Genomic DNA, 9,697 nt, shown 5'->3' on the forward strand with positions numbered 1-9,697 from the left:
GCAGCCTTCCCCACCGAGACCCACGGAGGATGGCAGGCAGGAAGGCAGGCAGGCAGGGATGGTGGGCTGCCCCTTGGCCAGGGGCCTTCCCCGCCTCTCCCCCTCCACGCCCCTCCTCCCTCCCTCCTCCCTCCCTTCTTCTTCTTCCTCCTCCTCCCCTTCTTCCCTTCTACGTCCTCCTTCTCTTCCTCCGCTGCTTCCTCCTTCTCCTCCTCCTCCTTCTTCCTCCTCCTTCTCTTCTTCCTCCTTTTTCTTCCTTCTCTCCCTCCTTCTTACTTCTCCTCCCCTTTTTTCCTCCTTCTTAATCCCCCTACTACTACTCTTCTGCCTTCTCCTTCCTCCTCCCCTCCTCCCTCCTTCTCCTTCTCCTCTTCCTCTGGTTCTTCTTCTTCCTCCTCCTCCTCCTCCTCCTCCTGGGGAGGCTCTGTGGCTGCTTTCCCCGCTTGCTGGGCTGGGATCTGTGGGCTGGGTCCCTCTCTGTCTCGCCGGCTTCCCTTTCTGGGGGAAGAGGGGGAGCTCAACTGGGGGGGGGGGGGGGGGGGGGGGGGAGGGTTCCCTTTCCCTTTCCCTTCTCCTCTCCCACTCATCGCACCCCCCCCTCGAAGGCAGATGGGCTCGGCCTTTGCGCTCTGGGCCTGAGAATGCTGGCAGAAGGGCAGGGAGCGAATGGGAAGAGCCCATTTAGGAGGGCGGCGGGGGGGGCTTACTTGAGTTATCCGCTGCCTGGGAGAGACTTGGGAGACTGAGAAATGGGCGGGAAGGGCTTTTCTCGCCATAGATTTCAGAGACAATGTGTTTGCTGGGTTCATCTCTTGCCCAATGGACCCTCAGGGACCCCTGTTTCTATAGATGAGGAAGAATTCTAAGGTATAGCAGCGGTATAAATCTGGAAGATCAGTCTGCAAAGGGATCTTGCAGCAACTGAAAGAAAGACATTGGTAGCAGGAGCTTTCCTAGACTTCATTCTGCTTCTTCAGGGGCGTGTTTTGGAGACATGCAAAATATGCATCTGAGGAAGTGGGCCCATTTCTTTCTTTCAGGCTGAGGTGCGACAAGCTCCTTTTGCAGACATATATCTATGTCTAGATATCTATAGCTAGATTCAGTGATGCCTAGTGAGCGTTTGACTGGAGACCAGGCTTGGAGTCCCAGCAAGGCCACGGAAACCCACTGGGCGACCTTGGCCAAGTCACACTCTCTCAGCCTCAGAGAGATGGAAATGGCAACTCCCTTCTGAAGAAACTTGCCAAGAAAACCCCTAGTCTTGAAAGCACACAACAGCACCAACAACCATATCTCTCTCTCTCTCTCTCTCTCTCTCTCTCTCTCACACACACACACACACACAGTAGTTAAAGATGTGCCAGTAATACCACACAACTGTGAGATTCAAAAAAGAACCTGACCGGCAATTGAAGCCCCATTGACGTCTGGGTTTGCTCTATTCCAAACCCTTTAACATTATTATTATTGTTGTTGTTGTTGTTGTTGTTCAAAGATATAGCCGTGTTGGTCTGTAGAATCAGTAGGTAGAGAGATCTTGTGACCCCTTTGAGACTCACTGGAAGAAAGAAATTGGCAGCAGGAGCTTTCCTTGACTTCAGTCTACTTCTTCAGATGCGTTTGCATTTATTATTGTTTATTATTTGTTTGTTTGTTTGTTTTCAAACGTCCTCCCAGGCTGCTACGAAAAAGGATCAGGGCTTGCAAATCAAGAAGGCGGCTGAGTTGAGTCCATTGGCTGCAAGTCCCCCTCGTCCAGACTTTTTTGGGCCGAGGATTGGTCTAAATTAAGGGCCATTTGTGGCCGGAGTAACCCTTTCCTCTTGCAAAAGCCTTGCTTGCTGCAAAGCTCAAAGAGCCCCGGCACAAGCGGAGAGGCTGCTCTGTTTAAGAAAAGGCTCCCTCACACCAGTTTCACTGGGGCGGCATCCACACTGGAGAAATAACCCGGTCTGGCACCACTTTAACTCTTTGTTAGGCTGAAAGCTATAGAATTCTGGGAGTCGGAGTTAGTTGTGGGGTTTGTCCTGTGAATTCAGGACTGGGTTTGCAAGTGTTTGTTTGTTTGTTTGTTTTCGAGGGCGCTAAAACAGGAGATCAACTTGTCTGTTGTTGTTGTTGCTTTTAAAACGGCTCCACTCCATTTCTCCTGAACAAATGAGGTTAGGCAGAAATTCCTTTCTAAAGCCAATTTGATCCATTAAAGAAAGCAACAACAACAGCAACAACAACAACACCCTCCTATTTCTCATCATGATCATGACGCTATGCCAACGTTCAAGTACAAATCCCTTCGTACAACTGCCTCCAACACAATCTGTCCTTTGGAAAACAATATTTAACCAGAGTGCAAGTTTTGACAAATGTTCAACTGCGATGTTCGCTTGGGAAGAAGAAGAGGTCCTGGTTTCACTAAACTTTCTGTTTGTTCGAGTGAAGAAACAAACCTCTTTAGGAAAAAAAAAGGCTGCAATTTCTTCTCTTTCCCATTGTCTGCTTGTTTTATTTAATCTGTTTGTTTTATTTAACTTTTTTCTCTGCTTGTTTTGTTGAATCGGGCGTTGCCACTGGCTTCGAGGAGGAGAGTTTGAAATTCTTCCAAAGATAATTTCAGAAGTGGGGAAAGAAGAGCTCTCACTGTGTGCCTCCTTTGCAAATGCCCAAGCCTTTTTAAAAATACATGTAAACTTTGATTTGGAAATACAAAAGGATATTATGGTAAGGCTGATTATATTTTGCCACGGTTATCCCCCCAAAAAAATTTAGGATTAGGGGTTAAAACTTGTTGAATAAAACCAGGCAAGGTCCTAGGAAGAAATTGAGAAAAATAACAGAGGAGAAGGCGAGCAAAACTCTTTTTAAATGAACAGGAAGCTTTTTAATTTGTAATAATAATAATAATAATAATAATAATAATAATAATAGTTTTGTGGAGTTGACTTTGGTAACTCCAGAATGAGAGACCTCCGGTTACCAATGGCATAGCTTCTTCAACTGAGGTTGGATCTGTACTGCAGAAATAACCCGGTTCGCCACCGCTTTAACTGCCCTGGCTCAGTGCTAGAGAATCCTGGGAATTGTACTTTATTGTGGCACCAGAGCTCTCTGACAGAGAAGGCTAAATGTCTCACAAAACTACAACCTCCAGAATTTCCTAGCATTAGTGTCGAACCGGATTATTTCTGCAGTGTGGATCCAACCAGAGTCAATAATAATAATAATAATAATAATAATAATAATAATAATAATAATAATAGGTCAATCATTTATAACGTTTTGCAATGCTCAGACATTAGAAAACGGCGGTGTCAGCCCACCAGCGTGAAAATGTGTTTTACTGGCCTTAAGGCACTCCCAACGTAAGTCCAGTATATTCCCGAATAACAGGCCTTCTGATCTCTGGAGGGCTCTGACGGAATTAAGGCAGGATAGTGGAGTGGTTTGAGAGTTGGCAGGGTGACTACAGATCCTCCTTTATCCAGGACCTGTCCTACATTTATGCCCAGGAGGAATTCCAAGAGGTCCTCCATTTTGAGCACGACTAAAGTAGCATGGATTTATATGGTTTATACGCGTGTCTTTAGCCTTTATCTGGTCATGACCTGCCTTTGTCTGGAGTGCCCTCCATTTGGCGATGCCTCGTCCTCCTTGGCGCTTCTGGCCAAGTGCAGGATTAGTTCAGTGTTCTGTTTTTACATTTATATTCATTTCTATTCGGGGAGAAGAATACATCCCCATTGTGCTACTAGAAGGACTGGGAAGGAGCCAGCGTGGCGTCGGGGTTTGACTACAAACAAAACGTACTACAGAAACAATCCGGGTTGAGACCTCTTTCACTGCCCCCTGGCTCAATGCTAGGGAATTCTGGGAACTGTAGTTCTGAGAGATATCTAGCCTTCTCTGTCAGAGAACTCTGGAACGACACTAATCTACTGCACTGAGCCAGGGCAGTGAAAGCTCTCTCAAACTGGATTATTTCTGCGGTGCGTTTTGGACCAACAGCTCTGGGGACCAGGCTTCGTTTCCTAGCTCTGCCATGGAAACAACCCCCACTGGGTGCCTTTGGCCAAGTCACACTCTCTCAGCCTCAGTGGATGGCAATGACACCCCCTGCGAAGAAACTTGCCACGAAAACCTTGTGAGAGGGCCGCCACAAGTCGGAAACGCAACAACAAAAAGAGGAGGAGGGAGATATTATTTACTCCTGAAGAACAACTGGGTGCCTCTATTGAAGCCCCCTTGCCTTGGGGGGGGGGGCACTCTGAAGATGGCTGTGGAGGCTCTGGGTTGTTCTCTCCTCATGCTGGGAATGGTGTGCTTTTTCTCCTGCCCCACTTTTTGGCCACCACAACCCCCCCCCCAATACCCAGAGCCTCCCCGGCCCCTCATATTTGCCAACATCTCTCCACAGGCTCCAGGTTGGCCTTTGGGGGTATCTTTCCCTGCCCTCCTCCTTCCCGCCAGAAAGCCCCTCGTGGCAAGCCCCAACACCTGAGGAGAGCGACCCCTCCGTCCCCGGCTTCTGTGGGGAGGGGAAAAAGGGTTTAGTCAAGCACGAAATCAGGGGATCCCAGAAGAAAGGTCTTCTCTCATTCCCCATTCCCTCCCCCCTATTTTTATTTCCCTCCCCTCCCTCCAGAGGCCGGTCCTTGTGGCTCAAAACTTTCCCCACATGAACTCCGTTTCCAGGGCTGTTAAGCTTTTAATTGGGTCGGGGGCAGTGGAGTGGGAGAAAGCAAAAGAAAGAAAGAAAGAAAGAAAGCAATCCTCCTCAGAGAGGGAGAGAAGAGGCAATTTCAAGGTGATGACCAGAACGTGTTCGCCTTGAGCTCAGCGAAGAAAGGCTTGAAAGGGGATGAATGGCGGGCAAACATATGGCCCCAATCACCCCCTCAGGGGCGGACCGAAGGGGGGACTTGGGGGAGGAATGGGGGAGGCAGGGCCAAGGGAAAAGACCCTGAATGCGCCCAGAGAGAGAGAAGACTCTCTCAGATCTTCACTGGTTTCTTCGTTAGCTGTCACTTTTGGGGTGACTTGGGGGAGCCCCCCCCCCAAAAAAAACCTTTCATTCCTCCATTTACCCAACATTTGCACCAGGCTCCCTGAGGGAAAACACACCCACCCCCCCGTGATATCCATCCAAAGCTGTGTTGTTGTTGTGAAGTCGGCATCCATAGTCTTTTGTGGGTTTTTCGGGCTATGTGGCCATATTCTAGAATAAGCTCTTCTAGAACGTGGCCGCATAGCCCGAAAAACCCACAAAAAACGGTGTTGTTGTTGTTGTTGTGTGGCTTCAAGTCGTTTCCGACTTACGGTTGACACTAAGGAGAACCTCCCATGGGGTTTTCTTGGCAACTTTCCTCAGAGAGGGCTTGCCATTGCTCTCCTCTGAGGCCGAGAGAGTGTGACTTGCCTAAGGTCCACCCAATGGGTTTCCATGCCTGAGAAGGGATTTGAACCCTGGTCTCCAGCGTTGTAGTCCAATGCTCAAACCACTACACCACGCTGCCTCTCGTTGGCCACATAGCAAAGTACAATAAGACCCAAGAAGCCACAAAACAGCGTCGCGAGCTTTCCCAAGCTCCACGGGCTCCTTCCTCAGACCAACTGGGTGACCTTGGGCAATGAGTCACACTCTCTCAGCCTCCTCAGGGCAAGGCCACGGCAAACCCCTGGGAACAAATCCTGCCAAGAAAATCCAAGGAGGGGGTCGCTTTAAGGCCGCCAGAAGTCGGAAACGACCCGAAAGCACACACAACAACCGAGAGCCTCTATGGACAACCCAAACCCAGGGGTGATGATTTGCGGCTGGGTACGGAGTGACAACATTTCTGGCGACCCATTTGTGTCTCTGCAGCAGCCAGGCTTCATTCTTGATTTACCTGGAAGCAAAGGAAGTGGAGGGCGCAACTTCGAAATAGTCACGCATCAATCGATGCAGAAATAATCCAGTTTGAGACTGCTTTAACTGCCCTGGCTCAAAGGAAATTCTGGGGACTGTCATTTTGTGAGACATTTAGCCTTCTCTGCCAGAGAGCTCCAGCGCCACAATAAACTACAGTTCCCAGGATTTCCTACCACTGCGGCATTTAAAGCAGTCTCAAACTGGATTATTTCTGCAGTGTGTTTTGGACCTTAGTTCTTCCCTCCCACAAGACCGAGTTTATACAACCTGGAGAAGGGATGAATGCCAGCTCCATAGGATTCAGCCGTAGAAATGAATAGGATTAAGCAAGGTCACTGATCAGCAGCAGCCCTTCATAAATATGGGGTGACACGCGTTTCTTGTTCAGGTTCACTCCCCTTTGAACGCACGAAGTCAGGGAGGAAGGACTTGTCTGGAGCAGGCAACCCTGGCTAGTTTCCTTTCCACACAATATGCAAGCCTTTCACCAATAACTATTGCCTTGAGTGGCTGTGACTATTTAGTCCAGGGTTTGTGTGTCATTGCAACAGGATCTGGAAGAGGAGAATAAATCTTCCTTTTTCACCCCGCTGAATGTCTAATTTCTTTTTCCTTCTGAAAGAAGCCCCGACCTGACTCTGCACTGCAGAAATAATCTGGTTCCGGGCTACTTTTAACCTCCACAGTTACAACCCTGGGATTTGTAGTTTTACTGTGACACCAGAGCTCTCTGACAGAGAAGGCTAAAGTTCCCACAAAGCTACAGTTCCCATAGTACTGAGCCGTGGCAGCTTAAAAGCATCATCATTATTATTACACAAGGCACACAACACACAAGAAAGGACTGGGTCAAAAAATATACGCTGCGCTTTCCAACTTTAAATCCAAGCGAGGCGCATAGAAGTTTGTGAAGTTTGTGTGCATTAACCTCACACCAAACGGGACAAAATCTTTTCCCATTTTGGAAGGATCTGGTATCCCTCCCTGGCCCTGAAGGCCTCTATTTTGGCCCTTAGCTTTTGAGGGTCACCTTCTAATGAGGCTCTCAGCCAGAGCTCCTAAGTCTAGGTAGACTTCTCTAATAACGCCATTAATCTCTCTCTTGCCCTGATGGAGGGTGGCCAGGCGTCCTCCTTTTCCCGGACCTGCCCTCCATTTCAACCTCCTGTGCAGGAGACACTCCAAAACACCCTCCATTTTGAGTCCCAACTAAGAAGCATGCATTGACATTCATGTTAAGAAGTGTTTTTAAGTTTTGAGTGTGAGAGAATGATGCAAATGAAGGAAGGATCTAAAGAAAGCAGACGATTGGAGATGAGTGATGAAGGAAAGAAGAGATAAAGAAGAAAGATGGAAGGAGGTTGAACAGTATAGGAGAGATTAGAAGGAAACTGGGAAGGGATAAATTAGGTAAGAAGATATAGAGAGAAGATGTGAGTTTGAAAGAGGTTGGAAGAATGTAATGTATAGATACAGTATAAGAAAGTAGACAAATGGGCCCAAAAAGACAGGCCAAAATAAAGCTGCTTTGGGTCACTTTGGAGGTATGCTGTTTAAATGACACGTGCATCTTAAGAAGCCAGAAGCTGTGCCAAACCTGTGCTCCTGTCCTTATGCATCATTTAAACAGTACACTTCCAAAGTGGCCCAAAGCAGCTTTATTTTCGCCTGTCTGTTCAGGCCCAAATACACACACACTTCTTGCCCCTTCTTTGTTAATATTTGTCGAAATTTGTACTTAATGTACAACTGAAGCAAAATGTGATGAATTGAATATAACGTTTTATATCTACTGTGTATGTTTTTAATATTAATAAACTTATTATTATTATTATTATTATTATTATTATTATTATTATTATTATTAAAAAAAGAAGTGTTTTTGGTTTTAATTGGGTAATGTTCCACCACTTTTTTTCTTGACTGCCCTACATTTTAGGGGGCCTGGTCCTCCTTTGCAGTGGGGACACCTGGTCACCTTATCCTGTTGGGGAAGGGTTTTTTTTTGGGGGGGGAATAGTGGGATGGAAAATACAGAGGTTCCTTGGGGTGCTCCAAGGACGGCTGCATAGGAAACAACACATTGGCCTGTTACAGACAGCCAAAATAAAGCTGCTTCGAGTCACAGTGGAGGTATGGTATTTGAATGATGCATGCGTCCTAAGAGTCCAGAAGTCGCACCAATGCCACGCTCCAGCCCTAAGGACTGGAACATGGCTTTGGTGTGGCTTCTGGACTCTTAGGACGCATGCATCATTGAAACACCATACCTCCACTGTGACTTGAAGTAGCTTTATTTTGGCTGTCTGTAACAGGCCATTAATTCCTCAAGAGGAATTGGCAGGAAGAAAGCCAAGGCAAGTCCAGGGGCTGAGTGAGGAGACCCACCTTGAGGGCTGGAAGCTTTTTTTTTGGGGGGGGGGAGTGTCTTAAATTTGGAGTGAAATGTATGTATCTTGCCTCCTTACAACAGTCTACATGCCCTCCATGATGTCTGCTTTGTACTTTTCCCCATACAGAGGAATCAACGTGTTGCTTCCTATGCAGCAATTTGCATCTGGTATCATGTATGTATTTTTACCCTTCACTTTACCTTTAATCTTTTTAAACATAAATGTATGTTACCAAACAAATTGCTGCATAGAAAATAACACACTTAATTCCTCTGTATGGGAAAAGTAGGAAGCAGACATCACTTTAGACATTATCAGTTGGCCTTTTGCACATGACACAAAGCAACCTACTATAGTTTTTTTTGTGGGGGTTTTGGGCGATGTGGCCATGTTCCTAGAAGAGTTTATTCTTGACGTTTCACCGGCATCTGTGTTTCTTTCTCTGAAAATGCCAGCCACAGATGCTGGTGAAATGTCTGGAATAAACTCTTCTAGAACATGGCCACATGGCCCCCAAAACCCACAAAAAACTATGGATGCCGGCTGTGCAAGCCTTCTACAACCTATTACTATTTAACCCACCCTTTTCTACCCTGGTGCCCTCCAGATGTTTGACTACAACTCCCATCACCCCCAACCATACAGCTCCAAATAGGCACTCAAGCTAAGAGTTTGATGGAGGGCAAAGTTTACATGGGAATGTAGTATTGCACACCTGTATGTGCTTAGTGTTACACACCTGTGTGTGCTTGATTTCTGAACCGGTTACTTGTGCTTCTGGGAGTTCAATTTCCTCTTTCAAAAGAAGGAGCTTTACTGCCACAAAACAAATGCTATTTGACATAACTAGTATAGTGGTGCTCATTACCCCTTGAATTGACTGGGTGGCATGTCCAAATGTCAGCAGTGGCAACAGAAAACAAAGAAGCAAGAGGGGTGGATAGGAGGAGGCCTATGTAGGACTGGCACAACCTGCAGCAGCACTGATGTAGGTTCCATCATGCATGAGGCATATGGAGGTCCAAATGCCTTTCCAAACTCAATCTATAACTGGAGACATTCAAATTGTACCAAGTGGTTACTTTAAAACCAGAGTAGCTTTTCAAAGAAGACCCAAGCTTGTCTATGTGTGTGTCTCTCTGCTACCTCTGACAGCACATGGATGGGTACGAACTGAAGTTATTATTTCACAGAGAAACATTTTGCAAATGCTCCAATGATGTTTCAGTATTGACTCTCCGACAGCAAAATCAGGATTTGGGGCTAGTGAAGCCAGGCTGCATTTAACAAGTAACAATTCCACCCAAACAGCCATGTGCCTTTTTGACTGCACATTGAGATGCTGTTTTTCACTTTGTAACGCTGACAGGAGGGGAGAGGTAAAGCTAATAATGGT

Source organism: Sceloporus undulatus, chromosome 2 (assembly GCF_019175285.1).
Source record: "Sceloporus undulatus isolate JIND9_A2432 ecotype Alabama chromosome 2, SceUnd_v1.1, whole genome shotgun sequence".
NCBI lineage: Eukaryota > Metazoa > Chordata > Lepidosauria > Squamata > Phrynosomatidae > Sceloporus > Sceloporus undulatus.